Source organism: Phocoena phocoena, chromosome 7, assembly GCF_963924675.1.
Source record: "Phocoena phocoena chromosome 7, mPhoPho1.1, whole genome shotgun sequence".
NCBI lineage: Eukaryota > Metazoa > Chordata > Mammalia > Artiodactyla > Phocoenidae > Phocoena > Phocoena phocoena.
Window position 1 is genome coordinate 3,495,746 of NC_089225.1, and position 5,807 is coordinate 3,501,552.

The following is a 5,807-nucleotide window of genomic DNA, read 5'->3' on the forward strand; positions in this document are numbered from 1 at the left end:
ATAGAAAATTACATTTGGGAGGAGTTACATCAGCATCATGGCATAGTAAGATGCTCACTTTGTCTCTCCCCCTTCAATCTATAGGCAGTAAAACATACATAACTCATAAGTCATAGGTGCCTCTGCCCAACACACCAGGATGCCAGAGAATTCCACACATCTGTACATCTAAAGGTGGGTGGATTGGAACACATAGAGGAAGTGGAATCAGGGAACAGTGGAGGTGGTACCTGCAATCCTGGTCCCCTGGCTATGGCTGCTGAACCACAGTCCTAAGGAACCCAGGAGGAGCAGGGGAGGTGGTTGCACAGGACTCTGGCCTCCTGGCTGCAGTAGCACTTGCAGCTTTGGTAACTGGGTAACAGCAGCAGTTGGGCCTGGGACCCTATCCCTTCAGCACCCCCACCCCCAGTGGTGGAACCTGTGAACCTGACAACACTTGACACAGCAGAGGCTCCTATGACTCGGGCTACCCTCCCACGCTCCCTCTCCCCTCATGGAGGTGGAGCCTGCGACACAGGAGATCATGGATGTGGTGGAAGAGCCTACTGTCTTGGTGCCCCAGGCAGTGACACCAGCGACACTGGCAGTGGCAAGGCACCAATTACCCCAGAGCAACAAGCATTGATGAAGGCTCTCCGTGACACCTCTGACCCAGATGGTGGAGAGCTGGAAAGTGCGACTCTCAATTATAAGCAGAGGTGGCTCAGGTAAGAGAAACCAAAACCGTGTGCTACAGCACCACCTACTACAAAACAAAAGAAAGGCCTTTAATTTCTAACCTGTTGAATCCTTAGAATCAAGTTTAAAAAAAAGCTTTATCTAAAGAAGAAAGATGTTCACTACTTCGGATGTGCTGGCAGACAACTCACCAAGCACCACAAAGAACCACACATAAATCAAACTTAAAGTCATGGAATACTGCGATAAAACTGTTAGAGAATTCAAAACAGCTGTCATGAAGCTGTCATAGTTGTCAATGAGCTACCAAAAAACAAGAAAGATAGCCCAATGAGCTCAGGAGTAAAATTAATTAACAGAAGGAATAGTTTACCAAAGACTCTGAAACTCTAAAAAAGAACAAAACAGAAATTCTGGAGCTGAAACTCTCAATAAGCAAGATGAAGAATATATTAGAAAGCACTAGAAACAGAGCAGACCTTATGGAAGAGATAATTAGCTGAGCTCAAAGATAGAAATCTAGAAATGATGCAAGCAGAAGAGGAAAGAGAATTAAGACCCCCCCCCCAAAATGAGAAAATTCTACAAGTGCTATCAAACTCTTTTAGGAAGGGTAACATTATGGTAATGGACACCCCAGAAAGAGAGAGAGGGAGAGGGAAGGAGATAGTTTATTTAAAGAAATAATAGCTGAGGACTTGCCAAACCTGAGGAAGGAACTAGATATACAAGTCCATGAAGCTAAGAGAACACCTAATTACCTCAGTGCAAAGATAGTTTATTCAAAGAAATAATAGTTGAGAACTTCCCAAACCTGGGGAAGGAACTGGATATACAAGTCCATGAAGCTAAGAAAACACCTAATTACCTCAATGCAAAAAGACCTTCTCTAAGATATATTAAAAGTATCAAAAGTCAATTACAAAGAAAGAATTTTAAAGGCAGCCAGGGACCAAGGGATGGTGGCCTACAAAGGAACCCCCATTAGGTCATCAGCAGATTTCTCAGCAGAGACTTTACAGGCCAGGAGGAAGTGGAATGACATTCTCAAAATACTGAAAGATAAAAACTGTCATCCAAGAATACTCTATCCAGCAAAGTTTTCCTTTAGATATGGAGGTGAAATAAATAAACAGAAACTGAGGGAGTTCATCAACACTAGACTTGTCTTACAAGAAATGTTGAAAGGAACTCTTCTATGAGGGATGAAAAGGCAAAAGTACACAAAACTTTGAGTAAGGTGATAAATAGGATCAGAACATTGCAACTCTTTAGCAGAATAGGTTTTTTAAACGCTTTATTATAGCATAAAAACTAAAGGGAAAAAAAAGCAGAAAAAATAACTGTAGCTATTTCAATTTTGTAACAAACTCACAACGTAAAAAGGAATAATTTGAGACAAAAAAGGAGGGGAAGAGGAAAATGATGAAACCCATATAGATGAATGAACATAAGATGTTATCAGCAGAATCCGAAACAATTAAGAAAATGGCAATAGGTACATACATATTGACGAGTACCTTAAATGTAAATATATTAAATGCTCCAAACAAAAGATATAGACTGGCTGAATGGATACAAAAATAAGACCTGTATATATGCTGTCTATAAGAGACCCACTTCACACCTAGGGACACATAAAGACTGAAAGTGAGGGGATGGAAAAATGTATTCCATGCAAATGGAAATCGAAAGAAAGCTGGAGTAGCAATACTCATATCAGACAAAATAGACTTTAAAATAAAGACTGTTACAAGAGACAAAGGAGGACACTACATAATGATCAAGGGATCAATCCATCAAGAGGAAGATAAAACAGTTGTACATATATATGCATCCAACATAGGAGCACCTCAATATATAAGGCAAATACTAACAGCCATAAAGGGAGAAATAGACAGTAACACAAAAATAGTGGAGGACTTTAACACCCCACTTTCATCAAGGACAGATCATCCAGACAGAAAATCAATAAGGAAACACAGGCTTTAAATGACACATTAGACCAGATGGACTTAATTGATATTTATAGAGCATTCTATAGATAGATTACTAACAAAATTCTGAAGATTCCTTTATTTATATTTGTCTATTTTTCATTGAAGTGTAGTTGATTTACAATGTTTTGTTAGTTTCAGGTGTACAGCAAAGTGATTCAGTTATACATACATATACATCTATTCTTTTTCAGATGTTTTTCCCTTATAGGTTATTACCAAATATCAAGTATAGTTCCCTGTGCTATACAGTAGGTCCTTGTTGGTTATCTATTTTATATATAGTAGTGTGTATATGTTAATGCTAAATTCCCAATTTATCCCTCCCCCCTTTCCCCTGTGGTAAGCATAAGTTTATTTTCTATGTCGTGAGTCTGTTTCTGTTTTGTATATAAGTTCATTTGTATCATATTTTTTTTAAGATTCCACATATAAGCAATAGCATATTCTAGCATATTTGTCTTTCTCTGTCTGGCTTACTTCACTTAGTATGGTAATCTCTAGGTCCATCCATGTTTCTGCAAATGGCATTATTTCATTCTTTTTTATGGCTAATATCCCACTATATATATATATATATATATATATATATATATATATATATATATATACCACAACCTCTTTATCCATTTATCTGTTGATGGACAGTTAGGTTGCTTCCATGTCTTGGCTATTGTAAACAGTGCTACTAAGAATATTTGGATGCATGTATCTTTTTGAATGAGAGTTTTCTCCAGATATATGCCCAGGAGTGGGATTGTAGGATCATATGGAAACTATTTTTAGTTTTTTAAGGAACCTCCATACTGTTCTCCATAGTGGCTCTACCAATTTACATTCCTACCAAGTAAAAAAATTTGAGAAAATTCTCAGCCACTTTCTTTCCAAAAATTGTGTCTCCTCCATTCTGTCTGTTCTCTCCCCTGGAACTTCTGTTCAGCGGATGTTGGACCTTCACATTCTCTACCCCACGTTTCTTAACCTCTTTGTCATACTTGCCATCTTTTGATCTTCATTCTTACTTTCTCCAGTTTACTACTTTTCTCTTCAAATATATCTAGTTTGCTATTGAACCTGTCTTTTTGGATTTTTGATTTGAATTAATATATTTTTCATTTCAGGAAGTTCTATTTGCATACCTTTCAAAATTCTATACTTGAAAAGAATTATATCATCTCCATATTTTTGAGTCCTGTGTAGATATAAAGACTTTAGCCTATCTAATTAGCTGGATCTAAAAACCTCTTAACCCACTAATCGGACAGTCACTGCATCAGCTTATATACTTCAGGGTGCAGTTTTTTAGTTCTCCTTTTGTTTCTGAGATGTAAAGATTTTCATTTATTTCTTATGAGCCCAGTTATGCATTTAAAAATTGTTATACTTAATCTAGTATTTCTTGATTTTTGTATTAGAAGGGTTTCGGGATTATTCTAGTCCACCATCTTATAGGACCTGGAAATCAGTGTATTCTGTTCATGTGTGGAGACTGAGTGGGGAAGTGGCTTGGTCAAGATCAACAAGAAAGACAGTGAGAGCTTGAAAAAGAACTTGTTATCTCCTAGCATATAATACATAAAACGATGTTTCACTTTTTGGATCATTGAGACTCAAAGACTTAGTTTCCCGAGAGTGAGTAACTGGGCCCATCTCTTTAAACTTTTGTGGTTTATATTATCCATCCATCCCTCCGTCTATCCAGCCCTTCCTTCCACAAGCTGTGGCATGCTGGCCACGTGCCTGACTGTGGCAGAAGGGAGGCACTGTCTCTCTACTAAAGGAGCTCACGGTCTGGTAGTGGAGAGAGAGAGAGTAGTAAGCAGAGTCCAGGACCAGACGAGAAAGGCTCTGATGCGTAAGCCCAAGGGAGTGCTGAGCGCCAGGGGAGGCCCAGGATCAGGAGACGGTTGGGAAAGGTGGTCATGACTAAGGTCAGACCTGGAGAGTGAGTTCGAGTTGTTCAAGCACAGGAGAGGTGGGGAGAGTTTTCTCACCTGAGCCCGGGGACTGCACAACCCTGAGTGAGGACGGACCTCCAGGTGTGGATGGGGAGTGAGAGTAGAGAAGATCAGGGAGGCCATCGGAGGCCATCAGAAGACTCTAGATTTTATCTGAGGCCCAGAGGACCCACTGAAGGATGCGAAGGGAGTGGAGAGGGTGACTGAAGCGAAGGCCAGTGAGCTGTTGGGTCTGGGACGGGGGCCCGTTGGGGGCAGGGCCAAGTGGGGGGGCATGCTGGGGGCAGAGCGATAGTACCAGTGGAGGCAGGCAAGGCAGGGCAGGGGAGGGCAAGGCAGGGCAGGGCAAGGCAGGGGATGGCAGGGCAGGGCAGGGCAGGGCTGGGAGGGGAGGAGAGGGACGTAGCCCCGGAGACTGCAGGTTTGTGCCTGAGCGCTCTCTCCACCACAGTGACCGGGTGCTCTGCTCTTTTCGCCAAGCATCTCCACACTGTTGGCCGGTCACATGGCTGGTTTCCCACCTTGTCTGCAGTGTCCTCCCAGCTCTCCTCACCAGGCTGGGAGGAGGGCACGTGACTGTCTTCCTTAACCTTCGTGGAACCTCCCTGCCAGGATCCAGAGAGGGGTTATGGTGGGGCTTTCCAGTGCTTTTCCCAGGGAACACAGAACAAGCCTTCGAGCCGAGCTTAAGTCAGTACCATGGCTGACACACCTATGCCGGCAGGGCTACCAGTGGCCTGCTCCCTCGGCCGCCTTCTGTCCCCATTTCCTGGCTGCCCAGGATCAGCACTCTCTTCTGTGGGAGAGAGGCCTGTTTTTCTTTCACCTGGGTGTCTGAAATTATGGCCTCTCCAAGTGGGCAAGACACAACATGACGGGTGCTCTCACTGGCCATGCAGTTAGGGACCGGCCGTCAGCCCGTGGCTGGGTTGGGGAGCCCTTCTGCTGGCCCATCAAGGGGACTGAGAGACGCTTCAGGGATGTGGAATCATCTACAATGAAAACAGATAAATTAAATGATGTTTATGCTTGTGTTCATTTAAGCTCCAAAGATGAATTGCTTAAAAAGCAGCCACATACATGGACATATATACACTACTAGATGTAAAATAGCTAGCTAGTGGGAAGCAGCCGCATAGCACAGGGAGATCAGCTCAGTGCTTTGTGACCA